This window comes from Hoplias malabaricus, chromosome Y, assembly GCF_029633855.1.
Source record: "Hoplias malabaricus isolate fHopMal1 chromosome Y, fHopMal1.hap1, whole genome shotgun sequence".
In the NCBI taxonomy this organism is placed as follows: Eukaryota; Metazoa; Chordata; class Actinopteri; order Characiformes; family Erythrinidae; genus Hoplias; species Hoplias malabaricus.
In genome coordinates, this window is record NC_089820.1 from 4,506,955 (window position 1) to 4,527,927 (window position 20,973).

Sequence of the window (20,973 nt, forward strand, 5' to 3'; positions counted from 1 at the left end):
CACATTCACTCACACCTACAGACACTTTTGAGTCGCCAATACACCTACCAACGTGTGTTTTTGGACCGTGGGAGGAAACCGGAGCACCCGGAGGAAACCCACGCGGACACGGGGAGAACACACCACACTCCTCACAGACAGTCACCTGGAGGAAACCCACGTGGACACGGGGAGAACACACCACACTCCTCACAGTCAGTCACCCGGAGCGGGAATCGAACCCACAACCTCCAGGTCCCTGGAGCTGTGTGAGTGCGACACCTACCTGCTGCACCACCGTGCCACCCCAGAGTACCACCAGAGTGACAATATTTCTGAGAGTGTATTAATATTACCATTACCATTTTGGTTCAAAGTAAATATGCCATATTGGTCACATATGTGCTACAAAAAAAGTGTTTCATGCACACACTGCTATTAAAACGGCCTGTATGATTTAAGTTTAGATTGTAGAGTAATGCTTAGTGTTAAAGTTAGGGTTGAGGTTTGTAAGTTCAGGTTGTGCATTTCATGAGGCACGTGTGACACTCATATTGTGATGCACTGCTATGTTTATTGCATGTGTTGTAGATCCCATATTCTGACCCATAGCCACTACCATCTATTTCGTTTATACTCATTATTTTTCATTCAATGCAAATTGAACATATATATTACATGGGAAAAATTCATTACTGCATTTCACCATGGAAAACGCATCCTGTCCAAACTGACATTATCAGTACTTTTTTTTTTTTATCAGAACCCTTTGGGCTTGGTCTTCAGTGGAATAGATTGTGCTTTTATGAGTCTTTTGTCTTTTGTATTGTAGCCTCAGACTAAGTAGATAGATGATGTAGCAATAGGTTACAGTTTGATGTCAAGATGCTGAGAGAAAATATACAAAATGTCTCTCAAACACACACACACACACACACACACACATCTCATCCCTGTGATGGTGTAGTTGGTGTGTCGGGAGCCAGGGGCTGTGAAATTGCCTTTCGTCCTGCCAGTGTGCTTCTGTTCCTACAAATAAAACACACTGAATAAAAGGAATCATGTCCATCACAACCTCTCAACCTCTCTCTCTCTCTCTCTCTCTCTCTCTCTCTCTCTCTCTCTCTCTCAATCTCTTTGTCTCCTGTCTTCTCCTTCAGCATTGAGTAAATAACACAATCATGCCCAAGGAAAAAACTATCTTCTCCTGTGTGTAACAGCCCTGATTCAGCACAAAAAAGCAAAGAGCTGATGAGTTGGTTTTTCAATCTGTTCTCAATTTTCTGCCCAACTTAGTCACGGCCAATTCTAGCCGCTAGCTATGTCTCCCCCCATCACATAATGCATCCAAGTGTGTGGGGTGGGGGTGGGTAAAAAGCTAGAATGCACTTGCAACTGCACTGTACAGCTTCAATATGCTTGGAGGAGAACACTAACTGCCACATTATAATGCCATCACTGGCTGTGCTTAACATGTTGATACATTAGGTTAACCATTAGATTATGCAGATTATGTGTCCTAATGAGTAAAATTTGGCCAGCAAAATGGCACTACAGGTAGGGTTGCTGCCTGACAGATTCAGGGTCCTGGGTTTGATCCATACCTTGGGCCACTGTCTGTGAGGAGTTTGTTAGTGTCTGTGTTAGTCTTCTCCAGGTGCTCTGGATTCACTGGGCAGTGATAAAACTGTAATAAATGTGCTTTTATTGTTATTGTACAATGTACAATGAAATGTGTCCTCTGAATTCAAGCATCATGGCACTGGAGAGGGACTCAAAATACTCCCCGCCTCATTGCATCAGGGTATAAAGGACTGTACAATGTTGGATAACGAGGAGAAAAACACAGTTATACACTGCTAGCTATATTAGCATTCTCATCATAGAATCCAATTGAGAATTGTTAGCACATCAGACTCTAATGCATTTCTCTACTCTTCAGAATCTTCAGAATTATTCATTCACAGATCATATACAAGCTTCGGTAATCATGTTATTTCTCCCATGTGCTGTTTCAGTGTGTAAGAGACTACAGACACAAGCCACATATTCTTTTGCTCATTCGTTTCCCTTTCATTCTTTTTGTTTAGAGAGTAAATAATCTGACCTGGCTTTCCTGCACAGTAAGTTCACCAGTGTTAAATCAAGACTATTAGTGTTAACTTAACACTGAGAGTGTTAAATTATTACACTATCAGTGTTAACTTAACACTAATAGTGTTTATTTAACACTGGTGAACCGTGTGTTGCTCTGAGAGCAAAACAGATTCTTGGAGGATATTTTTTTATCATGTCTGCCTAAATTATTTCTCTAACTTGGCTTAAAGTTTAATAAAGCAGTTCTAATAGTCTGAAAATGTGAATGATCAGTGAGACATGTCTGTGCGGCCTTTACCACACAGAATATTGAGAGTAATTCAAAATATTGAATGGAAAGGACTAAAAAAATTACCAACACATTTTTACAATTAACAGAGAGCTCCCTGCTTCCCATTATGCAAAATAATTGTAATGTCTAATTTAAGATTTTTTTTTTTTTTTTTATATTTATATTTATATTCAAAAAGTACATAGGCAGTTGCTTGGTCACTGCCGGAACCAACAGTGAGTATTCCAGTGAGTTTAGCTCACTATACTAAAAGAAGGTGGCATTTTTTCCTCACAAAAAAATAGTTTTTCCATTATTGGTTCCTCTCAGTGGTTTTCCTCAGGCCTTTAGGGAGCCCTTCAAAGTTCATTGCAATTTTAGTGCTAATCATCATAAGCTGCCATGGGACAGTGTTCATTGTAGTTAGCCCTATATCAATACAATTTCATGGTCAATTTTGGCCATAACTGAAATGGAACTGGGCTGGTGATCACTGAGTCAGTGGCCAGTGAGTCCCAAGACACTGTGGCTCTGTTGGATCTGAGATGTTTTACGATACTGGCTAGTGCTCATAACCATCCATTTTCCTGTCAGTTGTGCCATTGTCTTTAACCCTGTCACCAACTCTCTCTCTCTCTCTTTCTCTCTCTCTCTCTCTCTCTCTCTCTCTTTCTTTCTTTCTTTCTTTCTTTCTCTCTTTCTAGTCATTATCCACTGGATCTATAGCTGTCCTCTTTGTCCTTCAGCTTGGCTCTCAGCTGGATAAGCAGCATCCACAACCGAGGCGCTAATTGGCTGAATCTTGATGCCTGCCCACTCTTACCGGCCAATGAGAGGCGTTTTTAGGAATTGAGCTTAATGTGCATGAAAGTGGCTGTTATGTAGCCAAGTCAAGCTCCATATTTTCTTCTTTCAACATCTCTCTCTCTCTCTCTCTCTCTCTCTCTATCTCTCTCTCTCTCTCTCTTTCTCTCTCTCTCTCTCTCTCTCTCTCTCTCTCTCTCTCTCTCTCACTTACATTTTCTGTCCTGATGTGTTGACATTTATAGAGGCACTTTCTCTTCAAAGGTTTTCAGAACCAACAGACAAGGCACTTCCTCAGGACCAATTTGCTCGCTTCATCTTGAGATGCTTCAGGGGCTGTTTGTTAAGGATATGACGTTAGCTATATGAGCACACTGTAAAGCATGAAGCATTGACATACACTGATTTATCCTCGCATTTTTATGGGCAATTCATTAGAAAGCTTTCCTTCAGAGCTCAACCTCTGTAGAACAGAGATCTGTTGATGCAGAGTTTATGTGTCCACCCCAAATCCTTCGTCAGTGATCAGATCCTGAGGTGTATTTCTGGCTGTAGGACCATTCTCAACCGAGCAGTAACAGTGGCACTGTGTAAAACCTCCAACACACAGTTACATCACCATAGTGAGAATGATCAATCTCTAGGGCTGGACAATAATTCAGTATCAGTATATATCACAATATAATATATTTATATAACAATAATATGAATTTTAAACACATTTTCAATGTTTCATTATACATTATTTACAGCATCTGTCAGTGACTGACGTTCATTACAGGACACTGTCGTCAGTTCAGCACACTCAAGTTAAAATGTTGTTTTATTATATAAATTAATATTAATATTTACAAAGCCAATAGGTTTATATTTGCTGATGATGTCATGTTTTTTTGTTTGTTCTTGGAGGTTTTTCAGTGGATTTTATACTGTTTATATCGACATATTGACCAAAATTAAGAAATATATTGCGATACAAATTTTGGCCATCTTGTCCAGCCCTACCCACCTCCCAAACAATAGCTGGAACATTGCAGTTCTGTGGTCAGAAACTGACTAGTAATGAATAGAGTAAAGAGCTGCTGATAAACTGTGCAGCAACAGATGGGCACCAGTCACTACAGAAGGTAGGCGTTTATAATAAAGTGGGCAGGCCATTAATATGCATCTAAGGTGATCTGATCATAAATGGCCACCAATGCACTTTGCCGCTTGTGATAGGTTTTCGCACATCATGTGCACTGGAGGAGGAACCTGGTGGAGCCTGGATAAGACAGAAATTTCACAAAAACACTTAAATAACTGTGAATTTTTGTCCTAGAAAAATAATAAACATACCCCAGAAGCCCTGAAGAGTCTACATATCAAATAAGTATATTTTAGAACGTTGCGAGAGAATCTCTGAACACCTCTGAATGTGGCTGAGTGATCGGATTACAATGCATCCTCAGGTCATGTTGTACCCTGTTCACACCTGTACTCTGCACTGGCCACTCATGATTGTATCACCCAGGATGCATGTAAATGCCAGGTGTAAATGGAGCCTTAGTGTTCTCATCCAAGTATGTTAAGTTGTTTAATGGCAGCTGGAAATGTGTATAAGGTTTTTCAGGCTTGATCGAATCAATAAGGGGCTATTAGCAGAGGGACATTCATATAAGTACAGTTGGGGTGGTTTAATACCAAGAAATGCATTCATTTTAATCCAGAATCAGAATTTAACAAACAAATCCAAATGCCCAAACCTTGTGGGCCACTGCTACAAGCAGCATTTATCTCTGTTGCACTGTGCTGCAGTGTATGTTCTACATATTTCACAGCCATAAGGAGAGCAAATGTCTGTAACCGAGCCCAGATTAACACACACCAGCCCCCTGGGACCAGAGCAAAAAAAAAAATCCTGCCATCTTTGCTTTGATACACAGCTGTTTTAATGCCATTCAAGTCAAGGAAAACAGAGATGGAGACAAAGAGGGGAAGATCTGTAGCTCGGCAAACCAAAATAGAGAAGAAGGAACGTTTCCTTGTTCTTTAAAGGGCCACCTTTCTTCATCCGTGAGGAGGCAAGGAAGGCGCCTTCAATTTGGGAAGAAGGAATAGAACGAGGGCTGGGAACACTTTAATCATTTTCCTCCACCACACACATAGACGCACACACACACACTGAATGCTGGGAAAGCTTGGGTACACACTCTTTTAGTGAAACATTATTTATTAAAAGGTGCTGCCTCTATATCTACTTCCAACCTCTGTATGTTGTCAATCATTCTTACTAGCTGTAAAGAGGATTAAATGTTCAGAATTGCTCCCTCAAAAACGGACATCTTTATGGAAAACTGATGCCCGTTGGTCATTCAGAGTTTGCATAAAACCCAAAAGCAGACAATGTGAAGAAATGTCGCCGAAGCCAAACGGCAGGCTGTTGCATTTGTGCGCAGTGTTTTCTGTGGCCCCTGTCCAAAAATGGATTAGATTCTAAAAGACGAGTGGAGGCAAGGTCACACACTCATCAGACGACTGACTACCCTCAGAAAGGCACAGAACTTGTATCTAATAATCTCACGTAATCAGAGCAGATGCCTGGTTTGCCTCCCTGCTGGCAATCTGGATTTTTCCAAACCTGTCATTTGTTGCAGACTTAAAGTGAAGACAAAGGGTCACATTGGCAGTGGAAGCATTGAAAAATGCATTGAAAACACTTGCAAATACACCTTATGACGGAATATTTTCTGACACCTATTTGTCCAACATGGCAGTAGTGGATTTAAGGGAGCAAGAATTTCAATGTAGCAGTGGATTTAAGGTTGCAGTGATTATGAGGTATAAATAGATTTAAGGTAGCAGAGAAGGCACAATCTTTACATCTTTACAGCTGTCAAGACATATAATATATCTTATATTTCAACCATATTAGTGGGATTTTCCAAGCCAAAGAAAGATTTTGTTTATACTTTTCCTTTCTAAGAAGTTTGTCTCCCATCACCTTCTCTGGGAAAGCTTTGAAAGCTGGGAAAGCTGGCAGTACAACTTATTTTGAAGGTTGGATGAAGCTCCATCAGTTCCAATCTTTGAGGTGGGTCTGGGTCTATACACCTACCTAGCCAATTATAGTGATTGAGCATACTGAGGATTGGGTGCTCCAGAGTCCCATTTCATGCCATGCTTTTCTATGGATATTATACAAGCCTGTCCACAATTGGGGTGCACCCTAAACTCAAATATCAGATCTCACTAATTATAAAGGGGTCCACACTAAATGAAGGTCTTTATAAACTGGCCTAGTTTCTAAAATTGGTTTTGGAACTGAGATCCATGGATCAGGAGCCTTAGTCATACCTCAAGGATGTCACAATGTAATTCAGACGCAAATTCCGAGGTTTATATTAAGTCCTTCTTTCTTTCAGGATCACCCATGCAGACGCCACGCCACAAAAAACGATTTCCCAGTTGTAGCATTTAGGGTGTATTTTGAGAACTGAACCATGCGTCATTTTCTATGAGGATTGGGAGTGAACCGGAGGCTTTTTGGAAAGGAAGATAGCAGGCAAAACTGGCAACACACACACACAAAAAAAAAAAACCCACAGAGGCAGGAGAGAAAGAGGAAGCGCTTGAGGATGGATAGTGTTATGTAATCCTCTCTTCGGTCTCGCTGTAATGGTGCCAGCCACCCGGGCTCTCCACTGTGACCAGTCTGTTTCCTTTAGACCCTGAACCTGTCATCTGCCAAGGGAGAGGGAGGAACGCTAACAAGAGGCAGAGAACAGAGAGGGATTATTGAGAATGAGAGAGGTGCAACAGTAATGCATAAAGAAACTGTGGCGACCCAGAAACAGACTCTACATTATGTGTGCTATAACCCGTGAATAGAAACAGCACAGTGAAGTCAGATTCTACCTGGACATAGTAACAAAGTAATTTAATATTATCAGGTAAAATTATGTATGTGTACTGACAATATGCCATTATTAGACTTGATAAATTTGCTTAAAAAATTAATACTCTCTAGTACAAGGTTTATGGTATTCTTATACTACTCAATTCTAATTCCTGATTATTTTAATTTACTGTTAATTTTTTTCTATAAAGCACTGTGTATTGCCATTCATTATTGCTCTAGATATAAACATCCTTGCATTGCCTATATTATATAAAAATTCAAAATAAAGAATATTAGCTGTTTTAAGTATATTTAAGGGGTAGCACATTGGTGCAGCAGGTAGTGTCTCAGTTACACAGCTCCAGGGACCTGGAGGTTGTGGGTTCGAGTCCTGCACCAGGTGACTGCCTGTGAGGAGTTTGTTATGTTCTCCTTTTGTCTGCGTGGGTTTCCTCCATTTGCTCCGGTTTCCTCCCACAATCCAAAAACACACATTGGTAGATGGATTGGCGATGCTAAAGTGTCTGTAGGTATAAATGTGCGAGTGTGTGTCACCCTGCAAAGAATCATTGCGCCCAATGATTCTGGGTAGGCTCCGGACCCACCACAACCCTGAACTGGATAAGCCATTTCAGAAAATGCATGAATGAATGAAATACATTTAAGATGATTTTACTCACCAAGACATACATTTTTGTGGTGCAACAAGGGAACAGAAGATATAGGTCCAGTTAAACACTCTACTTACCTATCAGTAATCTGACCACACATTTGATAGTAACCAATTTAACAAGTTGAAAAAAATGGAAAAACAAAAAAAACAAAATTGCGTAGTTACTATTTGGGCAAGTTATAGCTCATATAGAGTATAGCTAGCTAACTTCTTTTTTATACATTGTCCTCATCCCAGTGCTATTTCTTTTACCCGCTGGACAGACTAGTTAGGATAAAATATAGTTAAAGCGAAAACTTTATATTAATACTCAAATAAATATATAAGCAAATAGACCATGTGCAGCATTAGAATTCCCATTAGTATGCCATTTAAAACCGCTCAGAATCTCTGCAGATGCTTTAAGCACTTTAAACCACTGTGGAGTTCAAACAAGATGAATCAAGTCCATCTATATATTCCACTTTCTCATGGACTGGACAATGGCTACATCATCTCTCTCTACGCATTTTTAATTGGTCTTGTCAAAGAGAAGTAATGAGAGCATTTTACTCACACAGCCTCTGAGAAAGCCTGCCATGGAGCTGGAGTGAACGGAACGTGATGTAAGAATGAACTGAATGTATATGACACAGTGTTACAGCTGTGGACTAACCCTTTATTAAAAATAACAGGACAGCAGTTATTCATATTAAAACTGAGACTGACGTTTGTCTGAAGCATTTGCACTTGGTCAGCTGTACATAAAAATGTGAGAGAGTGTCTTTTAATAAGTGTGACCAAAGACCATTGTGGCATGGGAGAGAAAAAATATTTTCATACAAGCCCTGCAAACATCAGGTGTCAATTGAATTGCAAAATTCCAACTGACTTCCATGACCAGTTAGAGTTAACTACACATTGTAACCAGTTAGATTCTAATGATTAGTCAAATGCAGGTCAGACTCCATAATCAGTCTCACTGAAACTGGATTTCATAAACAACAAAATTCCAAATGGGTTCCATAACCAACCAAACTTCATTCAAATTTCTCAACTAATCAAATTCATGCCAGACTCCAGTCAGACAAAACAATTAGAGCTCAATCCCACTTCAAAACCTACCCAATTCCATCTGTACTCCAAGAACAATCAGGTTCTAAATGGATTCCAAGAACAATCAGATTTCAACTGAAGTCCATAACCAGTCCAGTTCCATTTTAGTCCACCAGCCCAGATTTCATTATACCATTCATTATAGTTATAATTGATCAGTTGATGCAAATGGTGATTGATGTGTAACAATTTGAATATCTGACAGTGACAAGGCTCTGAAAAAAAAATAATGATGACTGTAGCTGAGCTAAATTATTGATCACTGATCGACATTCTGGTTTTCTCTTTATTGATCACATGCTAAGATTACAGTCTATGGTGAGACTTATTTGCCCTCAGATGTGATGGGGATGCTAATTAAAAGAGTCAATACAGCAAAATTGGGAACACTGTTAAAGACTTCACACCAACATTCTCTCTCTCTCTCATCATATTATCTTCGGGCAATGGAGTATGGACAAAACAAGTGCAGCATAAAATGCGACTGCAATTTGTGCACCACAAATCACCTGAAATTAACATTGGGTTTACTAATGCTGAACATTTCTTGGCCTGTCGATTGACTGCATTAAGCCCCATTAACTGTGTGCCACCAGCAAGCTTGAGACTGAACAAAAACAAAATTACGGTGAAGTTTTTTTTTGTTTTGTTTTACTCGAGAAAATAGAATTTGTGAAACAATAACAGATGTTTTATGACATATTTTGTGCTGTGTGGGTTCATGCACTTCCATCTGGTGCCAAGATTGCTGTTCTGATGATAACCATTCTTTCAGCAAATGTTCAAGGCTTGCTATTGCTGTCATTATTGTTGGAGAAAATGTCTTGACAACACGCCTTTAAATTTACCACCCATAGTTAATAATTCACAAACCATAAATATAACGATAAATGCATTTATCCTGTTAAAATATGCCATAAAAATTTTTCAGATAGACATATATAAATTATAAATATTAAAATTGCCAATAAAAATCATTCAGTATTAATGAACATTGATGTAAACAAATATAAAATCAAGCATTATATTTAGTTGATTGTACATAAGAAACTTAACTTGCAATGTAGATAACTTTTCTGGTTAGTAGTCCATTATGCATGCCAGGACTACACATAGTCAATACAGGTGACTTCCACTGTAGGTACATAGTTTTGTGACACTTTTGACAGACACTTTTTGTTCTGTTTGCAGTGTCATTTTCTTTGGCATTGCTTCCATTTTCTGTGATAGTCTTTTGTGCCATCTGGATTAATGGATCACCAGTTGCACAGCCTTTATTTTCATATTTTCAGATGACAGAGCCTGGTTTATAGCAGGGGGATGCTGTTGCAAACAAACCTTTACCACATATCAGACACCGAGAAATATGTTATGTTTTCTTTTTTTTAAAATCACAGTAATCACTTCAGTCCCTTGAATGAGTAGCTGACCAAGTGGATGACCAAAAGTTTATTCCCAGTGGTCCATGAATACAGAGTATCAACTCATGTTTGGCCAAATGACTTCTGAGGTAAACATATTAAAAGAATATGGAATAGTGCAGCCATTGCTAAGATGACACCTGGTGTGCGAATGAAGTTGTCTAGATACATAAAATAAACACTGTCTCATTAATATGGCCAAAATGACCACTATAGCCTTTCTAGGTTGAAAATCTCAGTGTACATTGTATATACATTAATTTATTCATTCATTCTTTCATGGCATCATTGGGCACAAGGCAAGAACACACCTGGGAACACACCCACAAAGTCACTTGCAAACTCACATTTGAGCTGGCAATTTCACGACCTTGGAGCTGTGAGACAGTGACTGGTTTAAACATAAATGAGTAGAATATTGTCTATTAAACCATGCAGAAAATATCATATTGATAAGTGTGTTCCCTGTTATCAACAATTTTTTTTTCAAATTGAGGCCATAAACAATGACATCATAAACCACTGGTGACCAACTGCATGTCTAACCATATCTGGCCCTGAGAGGCAGACTGGACCCAGTGCCACGTCACAGGACCGAGAGGCACCTGTCAATCATTCATTCACCCGCCTAATGGATATGTCAGTCATGGCTCTCGGCAGAGCACTAGCATCGCGCTAGCTAGCATTCCCTCAGGGGCATTATTGCTAATGCGGCTCTTCCTGTGTGAGTCATAGAGCTCAGGAATGTTACACAAGCTAAGATAATGTCACCACCTCTGATGGGCTTCGGCCTTTACCCAAGAGGCAGCTGCTAATTATATCCAGCTAGCATCGGACACATTCAAAAGCTGCATGCAGTGGCTTTCCAATAGGAACACCTGATGGCATTCTGTAATTATATAGTTGAGCAGTATTAGAATGGAAAAATAAGGGCAAGCAGGATACACTGTTCGGCCAGAATTTTGTGGAAGCCTGCTCATTCAACATTTCCTCTTAAATTGGGGGCATTAATAGGGAGATTGTGCTGGGAGTTTGGATGTTTGTGATATTGAAACTTTTCTCTAAGGATTTGATGGCACTAGCTTAAGCACTCTAGCAGCTCTAGGGCAGCTGCACAGGACCCTAAGGTCAGTAGTATACTCAATGTCAAGCATTGGCCAGAGGGGTAAAGTCCTGCCCCCTCAGCATAGCGTGATTCTCTGGACTGATCCAATACTTTTAGATTGGTTGGAGTGGCAGAAATAATGCCGTGTTCCATTTACCTTCGAAAGTCAGATGTCAGAGTTGTGAATAATGGCACACCTGAGTTCCAGGTAAACATTCAGAAAACCCTATGCCCTGGGTTTTCATTATCACCTTGTTCCAGTTTAGCACTGTTAGCAATAACAGTTGATAATGGCGCATTATGTGATATTTTATGGGTGATAAGGCTGTCCCCACCTTCTAAGAAGTAAATCTGACTTGTGGGGTTTTCCAGCTGAAATTTCTTACTTTTAACTACATTTTAAGATCCAAGTTCAAATGGAATACAACATAATCATCCAAAATCAGTACTTGACATCACTTATGCTCTTATTGATGAATTCCATAAAATCAACACAGAAATGTTCCGTTGTCTAATGTGTATAAAATGTTAACATCTGTTTAGCAAAACAATAGTACTAAAGTAACATTTAACATGCTGTATAAAGTTTTTACTTGTTGTTAATAAAGTGGAAAACAATTGATAACACATGCAAGACCTCACAAAACATTCATCGCTAGTGCAAAGTAGCTGTCTGATTAACTAGCATTGTTCTAATTGAGGTCAGGCCGAAACAATCAAAGTCTGTTTGATTTAAACGCTGTTGTGCATGTGGACGGTCAGCAGATGGGATTAAAAAGAGATAACTCTAGTTCCTAATTAAAAAGCTCTTTGAATTAAAACCTAATAGCCCCATAAACATGGTTTGATAAATGGTCCTGCAGTCAGAGCTGCTGGGGGTTCCTCTAGCTTCACTGAATGCTAATAAGAAGATTCGATCGATCAAGAGAGGATTTTCCCTGGAAAGGAGGAGATACAGAGAGAAAGAGAAATAACTCTAACCATCCAGTCAAAATACTAGAGGAATGAAAATCCTGTGAGGACTTCAGGTTCCCCTCCATTTTCCATCATCCAAAACACAGAGATTACCTCCTCCACCTGAGACAAGGAAAGAAAACTGGATAAGTGAACTGATTAATGCTATTATTTGCTTCAGTTCTGTGGGAAATTTCTCAACATGCTGTCTCAGATCCTAGCCATAAACCAGGAATGTTCTTACTGTGGTTTACCAGGTGAATGTCTGGGAGTTTCTCACTACCACTGAAGAACCTGATTGGAGACTACCTATTAACTAGGGGCTCTCTTGCCATTGAAGCTGAATAGACTGGCCTTTAGTTGGGAGGACTTTTATATCCCAGCAACTACGTTTACAACCACAAGCCTGGCAGTTTCACTGCAACTGGTGACTCAGACAGCACTTTTTCCCCAATCCGGCTTTGTTCCTGTTTGCAAACCTAATTTGGAACTATTGGAAATATGTTTCCGCTGAGATAAATAATTTTGGTTATTTTCAGTAAAGTATGTTCCCAGCTAGATGAAAAAAATAGTAAGCTCTTCAGCGTGAACCATGATGACTACTGATGCGTGTTGAGATAAAGAAGCTCCAGAAAGAGCACAGGGCCTCAAATAAAGCTGTCATTTAAAACGTGTTGTATAAATAAATAAAGGAAATAAAACAGAAATGTGTTCCATTTTTTTCAACGTGCCGCAAGGTTTTTTTTTTACTTTTCCCCACTGTTCACAAGATCAGCTGGATGATTCAGAACAAATTTACACACATGCATCAGTATGATCTGACACCACTGTGAACCATGCATTAACCAGGATTCTGTCCTAACTCTATTCATTTATCTACAGCTCTGTCGCTGGTGGTGAATTCAGCCACAGTGATGCTGGAACCAAGCAACTCTACAACGCCCTCCGCTGATGGTGTATCCTTAGCACCAAGGTTCCAAAAATCAAGCATGGAACTGGTTCAGGGACTAAAGTTGTTTTGGTGGAAAACGGCTATGATTGAGCCACCAACCTGGGAATTTCTAACATTTTACCTGAGCTGCCCAGTTACAAGCTCGGGACTTTCCCACCCTAATAGCACAGTTGACTAGCCACATGCCAGGACTTCTATTTGCAAACACGGCAATGACTAGCAAAAAGGCATTATTTTCTACCTGTTGCAAAACCATGGTAGCCGAGCTAACTTCCCAAAAGCCAAGATCTTTGAATTGAATTGTCATTAGCTAATAGTTAAATGTGACTTTCTTACAAACAAACAAATAAATAAGTAAGAGGGCTTTCATTTCTTTCATGGGCCATATTGCCAAATGGTTGACTGTTGTTATATACTTCATCATATCCCAAGGCAAAAGAGCTTTTTGAGGATTTTCTTGAGAATGGAGGAGCTGGAGGAAGTGGTAAATGATGTGATCAACATTTCAATTACAATAATAAACTCAGCTGAGGATCACACAATGGAGGGAAATTTGTGGTAGCTGGAGGTAGGTTTTGTGCAAAGTAGCATGTTATGAAAGTATGTCCTATTCATTAAGTTACCATTAAACTCTTTATAATATCAGTTAAAATAATTGTGTGATTAGTAAAGTTTTTGTAGCCATCTCTCAAATGAAGTCTACTATGCACTAGCAGATGAGGAAAGGATATTCTGGGTGGTGGGCTGTTCTCCCAAAAGTAGTGATTGTACATTCTTCAGGGATGCTATATGAACCCCATTGTGTGACAGCAGTGTGTAAACTGAGTAACTACTCCTATCGCTGTTAATTTCACCAAGATTTTTCATCCAGTGCAAATCCACCATAAATATTACTGACATTCTTTGGAGAAATAACATTAACTCGATAAAAATGAGTGGACAGTGGTCTTAACCCTTTAATATTGCAGAAAGGAACTATGGAAATCTCCACAAACAAGTGCTACCCACTAAAATGTCAGTTCTGTGGACTAGCAACAATAGACTAGCCGCGAGAGTTGCACGGTATACCAAAACTAGAAAAGTATCCCAATACTTTGTCATTCAAAACGGTACAATATCCCATATAATGAGTACCGGTACTTTAAGAAGGAGGTATTTCCAATGAGTGCCACTGGGGGGTAGTGTGTGCCCGGAGTGCTTTGCCTCCTCTCCCTTCCTTAATGATTTTGTTGCACGTTTTAGGGAGCCCCTAAAGGGACTGGGGGAAAAATAAAAAAAGATTATTGATTTTGCGTTCCCTCGCAAATAGTTGTGTGCAAATTGTCCTTTTTTATTTTCCCCCAGTCCCTTTAGGGGCTCCGTATATTTCAGACCTTCTAGCGAGTTATTTAAAAAAATGAAAAACCAGCCTAACACCAGCGACTTTCTGTACAAACCTTAGCTACCTTTATAGTAGAGAATCGTCGGTAGCACGACTCGTTAGAACACTGGGACTGACCGCATGCGGAGAGACCACTCTTTCCGCGGCTTCTCTGCTCCTGAAGACACAGCTCCCTCGAAGTGGATCGTCACAGTCGGGTCCGCACAGCAGCTCCCAAAGATCAGAATGAGCTGTGAATGTGCAAAAAGAGCTGCCAAAGACATGTGTGCCCCCTTTTATATTGAATTTATTCCTCTTTTCTGAACTGAGATCACATAATCGATTGAGGCATTCAGATTTATTCAAACAGTAAACAAGTCTTATGAACGTATGACATAGGGTCAAAGGTACGATGGGACCCAGAAATGGTGTAACGTCACATGTGGCGTCACAGTTAACAAGTAGATACCAGCATTTCCCAGACCACCATCAGCTTTACAGAAGGTACATTACTTCTCCTGATGTTTTAGGTTTTTGCTATGGGGTTGTTTCAGTATTGGGTATCGAGATATTTAGGCAGGTATCGTATCAAAAGTCATAATTTTGGTATCGTGACAGCATTACTAGCTGCATTGTTCTTGCTTGAAAACCTCCTTTGTTGAATCACAGAGTAGACCCTGCCAGGCTTTAAGTGTCACATTCCACCTTTAAAAAACCCCAACAACACAGTTTTACTCTTCTGGCACTAAGCCGATCTTCATCCACACCTTCCCTCCAGCAGGCGCTTCAATGCGTCTATCGATCACTTACTACTCTCCAGCTCCCCGGTTGCTGCTGCCTCTAACCGTGCCGCAACATTGATCCGGGTCACTCTCACAAAGTCTCCTCACATCAGGACTCCCTTAAATGATTACTAGCACTCGGTGCCCAAAGCTCAGACAAGCAGGCTATTCCATCCTGGTGGCAACAGACAAGTTTCCAAGTTATGGACCAAAAAGTGAAATTCATTTCTGCCAGGCCTTGGGTCAGGGCGGTGGTAGTATTCTACTATTTCCAACACATGACCCCCATACAGAGTGTTATATACTGCTACCCAAACAGGAGGCCCATTATCATTTAATAGCCCCTTTCAGATTATGTGCTTGTTCAAGCCTCTTAAACAACCTCAGACTGGACAATGCAGTAGTTAACAGCTGACAGCCTCTCATTTATCAGCACAGAATCATTTTCTGTGCAGACTGCACCATGTTTGAAATATGCCTAAGAAAGATATTTGTATTTGATGGCTACTTCTAGTGTTTTACATCCAGGTAAAATTATACTGAAACAATAAATCAATGTTTAAAAGAGGCACTGTGACAGGTAGTGCTGCTTCCACACAGCTCCAGGGTCTTGGGGTCCTGGGTTGCCTTTGATGACAGTCTATGAGGAGTTTGGTATTTGTGTCAGGTATGTGTGTGTGTATATTCTAAGGGATATTATGGGACACAGTGTTATTGATACAAAACAGACCCAAGCATTTTGCCTATTAAACGTACTGTTCCAGACCATCAGCTCATCATCCATTTTGTTGAGTGAGTAAATAAATGAGTGACAAACAAGTTCCTGTGATGCTTCAAGTATAGAAACGATGTATTTCTGAATTCTTTCATTTGTATTCTTATCCTACAATGTCAAAAAAATAATAATAATTCACTCATTAATTCATTGTCTGAAACTGCTTATCCATTTCACGGTCACAGTGTGTCTGGAGCCTACCCGGAATCATGGGGTGCAAGGCAGGAACACACCCTGGAGGGGGCTCCAGTCCTTCCCAGGGCAACAAACACTCACACATTCACTCACACCTATGGACACTTTTGAGTCACCAATCCACCTACCAATGTGTGTTTTTGGAACATGGGGGGGGACCAGAGCACCCAGAGGAAATCCACGCAGAGACGGGGAGAACACACCAAACTCCTCACAGACAGACACCAGGAGCGGGACTTTTTATAGAATATAGTACAATTATGTTCCCTGTCCTAATGTACTGTGTATGTACCACCACAGAGACAGTTTTCTGAGAGTGTACTCTATAAATTAATTATCTAAGCCAGGTAAAACTTACTTAAGATATTAATTTGCCATTCCAGCTTTATAACTTGTGGATGCCTTCAAGGCATTTAAAAAGGAGTTGGGACTGAGCAATGTAAGACCCGTTTGCAATAATGAGGACCATTCTGCAAGAATAGGAGAGTAGATAACAATCATGATTGAGTAATAAAAAAGGAGCATTTGTGAAAGGTACAAATCTGCATCAGCGAATAGTCCAACAGCTCAGAAACTATGTTACTCAACACATGATTGCAAGGGATTTCACCATCTATAACCCCTACCATTATTTAACGATTCAGAGAGTCTAGTGTGTAAAGGGTAAAGCTGAAAACCAATACTTAAAATCTGTGACCTTTGATCCCTCAGACACCACTGCATCACATCTGGCAAAATGATATGTAACGAATATACCTTGGGAATAATTTGGAAAACCCTTGTCACCAAACACCAAACACAAGTAAAAACTATATTGTATATAATAAACATAATTAGTTGACACATTTAGTATGTTGTCTTTATACTATTTTTAGGTGGATCCTTTTTTTTCTGCTCACCCAACATTATTGGGAGTACACACAGATTTTTTTAAAGTTTCGTATGCTTAATTATGGCCCAAATCTCAGAGGTTTCACACAAAAATCCTAAAGTAGAGAGAGAGGTAACCCACACTGAGTTTGTAGGGGTCGCAGGTTTTCTCACGATACAGCTGTCGCTGCATGGCTGGCTGAACACTCCTACTTTTCTTACATTAGCTAAATGAGAGCTGAGCTTGTGGGAGTACAGACAGACAGAGAGAGAGAGAGAGAGAGAGAGAGCGCAAAAGAGTGAGAAATAGAAATAAGAAGCAGAACTCCCACAAATCAACCCACTCAACAGCAGTGATCTAAATGCCACACACTGTCACATCAATAAATGCAGAGGCTGAGAAACATGGATAATAATAATACGAAGCGGCAGGGCTATGATTAGTATGATTGTATATAACCAAACATTTCTGGACACCTGCTTAAGCAATAATCAAGTATATCCCACCCCTACCCTTTTTCTGCAGTAAAAGCCTTTACTCTAAAGCCGGGCAAGAAGATACACAGTACTCCAGAGAACACAGTCCCACTGTTTCACAGCCAAATTTTGAGGGTCCTTATACTCTTCTATATTCAATGGGCATAGCGCACTAAGTAGTTAAACTCACCAATACAAAACAGTACAAGAAGTCTACAAACTTCTAGAATCATTAAAAGTATTTTCTACCTTAAAATGACAGCTTCACTAAGGGAGAATAGAACCCCAAAACACACCAAACTCCTCACAGACACTCGGAGCAGGACTTGAACCCAAAACTTCCAGGTCCCTGGAGCTGTGTGACTGTGACACTATGTGCTGCACTCTGAAACTGCAGGGGGAGCCTAGGTGCCAAAATACCAGATGTTGTGTTCCTTTAAAGACTCAGAGATCTGATTATTTAGGTAGGAGGTGGGAGGAGCTCCTAAAAAAACTACAAGCAAAAGGAGGCTTGTCCTACATATTAGTGTAATCCATGCTGGGTATTGTAGTGAAAAGTCAAAGTTGTACATTTTATCAAATGGCTGAAACTGAGGGAAAAAATTTAGACTTATACAATATTATATATGAAAAATAATATATTAAAAATGATGCTTCACAAATTCAGCTGGGCTTTTTCTTTTCTATATTTAATCAGTTGTTTCCCAGTGTAATCTTCAAAAGTTCCCCATTAGGACCACAGTCACACACAATGCCACCAATCTGAGAGAATAAAGCCAACTACCAACTCTTTTCCAATTGCTGCTAACACTAAACTACTCTGACAGCTCAACATGCTTGGTGGAGAGCCCTAACAGCCTAGACCTCTAATGTTAGTTGACAGATGCCTGTGTTGACTAACATGCGGCTGAGTGATGGGGGGAGAATAAGGGTCACCCAATCCACAAAGAGAGAGCAAGACCAACTGTGCTTTTTTGGTCAGAACCAGGAATGGAACCAGCAACCTCCTGATGATATAGGGTCAACGCTTAGACCCCATTTTCTGTATTTCCTTAGAGATCAGTTTTTGGTCAGAACATCTCTTGTTTGAATATGAATTTTTTCTTGAATAAATTTTTAATTCAGTCCCCTAATGGCTCAGCGTGTTGTCTTTATCAACCAGTTTCTCTAATTTCTGTCTCTGTCCCAGAGCTTCTCGGCTTCCCTCCATTTTTATCTCCTCTCTTTCTTCCTGCAGTCTCTTTGTTAAGGTTAGAAAACACTGTGAATGATGTGTTGGTCTGCAGCGACGGGGAACATCCCTGAGAAAATCCAATGAAAGGTTTTAGGATTTAATTCCACTCAGCAGACGGAATCACTTTCAGAGGACACCAGCCACTGCGGCAGTCAGTTACTGCAATTTCCAATCCACCAAACACATACTCTGTGTATTAAGTCTTTGGGACATGAACAATGGTGTAACCCCTTCAAAACAAACCAAAAGATGTCAAAACTGGGAAAGAGTTTTTATTTTTTTATAGGCAATTGCCGGTCCAATTTAGGCATCGCCAATTCACTCTCAGTGCCACCCAGATAAGAGTGTGAGAGCAAGCATGATGCTTGAGACATGTGAAAGTGTGAGCCCCATAAGTTTTGGCTTTGCACTGCAATTTAGTGAATGGACTAAAGGACTTTCCTATGTCCTGTGGTCATCATTTCAGCAGCATCTCCCCATATTTAACATTGATTGGTTTGTAGAGGGGTATGCGTCTGAATAAACAGATTCATTTCAATTATGGTCTACTACAACTTCTACTACTACTACTTATCTGTGGCTCCGATCAAGATATATCTTATGGAAGATACACACACATTGCTTATGTTTCCAGTGCTTAAGCTATGTATTTACCAGATCCTTATTTGTATTTATTTTATACCACCTTAAATGGTTGAATGCACTGGCTGACTGGCTGTGTCCCAAACCACTCTTGACTGCACTTTACCTTGTAGACTCTTGAGTGCCCTATTGATAATGGTGCAGTAATTTTTATACACTGTCAGAAAAAAAGGTATGGTCACTAAATGTACGAACAGTGTATTTGTACCTCTAAAAGTACAAGCCTGTGGTCAGCTGTGGTCCTTAAAGTTACAATTCATTCTCTTCTCCAGAAAGAGAGGGTCGTATTAATCTTTTATTATAGAACTGTGTAAGATAAACCAATAAAATATAGCATAATACCATTCAGTTATGTTTCCTAACTAAAAGTAAAAAAAAAGTTTGTAAAATTTAAGGGTACCACTAGAGGGACTTTTTTTCTGAGAGTGTTTGTTGTGTGCTAGTGTGCAGTTTAGAGCTAGAAAGATCAGAAGAAATGCAGTAGGAATTGCAGAGGGTTAAATCTTAGATTTATTTATGTTTACAACAAGAAAACCAAGACAATGGGTGTGTTGTAGACAACGGTTGTTTTATATCAAATGACCCTCACTGATTACTGATTGCATCGTCCTTTCGTCCGGCCCCCTGTCCGAGGCACCTTCCACAGACGCTATTTTGGTTCAGACCAAAGAGAAAAGTTTGAAAGTCCGAGCCAAACAAGGCATGTGTTAAGGCACCCTTAGATCACTTCACCGCTCTGGAGCTTTCATGTTTTTAGATCTTTCTTCACGCCACCTTCTTTGGCCTAAAACTTTTAACCGATCCGTTCAGATCAGGATCCCCTGTCAGAGAGCTGTTCCTTTCGAATGAATTTTGACTTTGTAGTGTAAGTTCTCCTTTTCCCTTCCTCGTTTCTCTAGAATTAATCGTTAATCCGGTCCCCGAATGGCCCGGATTGTTGTCTTTATCAATCAGTCGCTCTCTCTTCTCCCTCTGCCTCAGTGCTTCTCTGTTTCTCTCCATTTTTATTTCATTTTTGTCTCCTATCTCTTCCTACAGTCTTTTCATTAAGGTCATAAAACGCTGGGAAATGCCATGGCCTGCTGTGAACGATGCTTTGGTCTGTGGTGACAGGGGACATCCCTGAGAAAATCCAATGAAGAGTTTCGGGATTTAATTCCATCCAGCAGACAGAAGGAATCCAATCCAATCTGAGGTTGAGAGGAGTCATTCATTAACATCACTATGGTTAGTTAAACTAGCTGGCTAAGTGTTAAGTAGCTACCCTGGCTGCGCCACTGCAATTATATTATGTATTAAGTGCAGAGTTTAATGTCTCGTTTTCAGATTTGTTTATAGATTAGAGAAAATCACTAAACAACATGGCAGGTAGTGTCGCAGTCACACAGCTCCAGGGACCTGGAGGTT

At 40.0% G+C, this 20,973-nt stretch overlaps 1 protein-coding gene across 5 annotated transcripts in view; it reads right to left on the minus strand.

The window, feature by feature from the left end:
* Positions 1-20,973, minus strand: part of LOC136679498 (transient receptor potential cation channel subfamily M member 3-like) — a 242,962-nt gene that overhangs the window by 117,766 nt on the left and 104,223 nt on the right. The window lies entirely within an intron of this gene.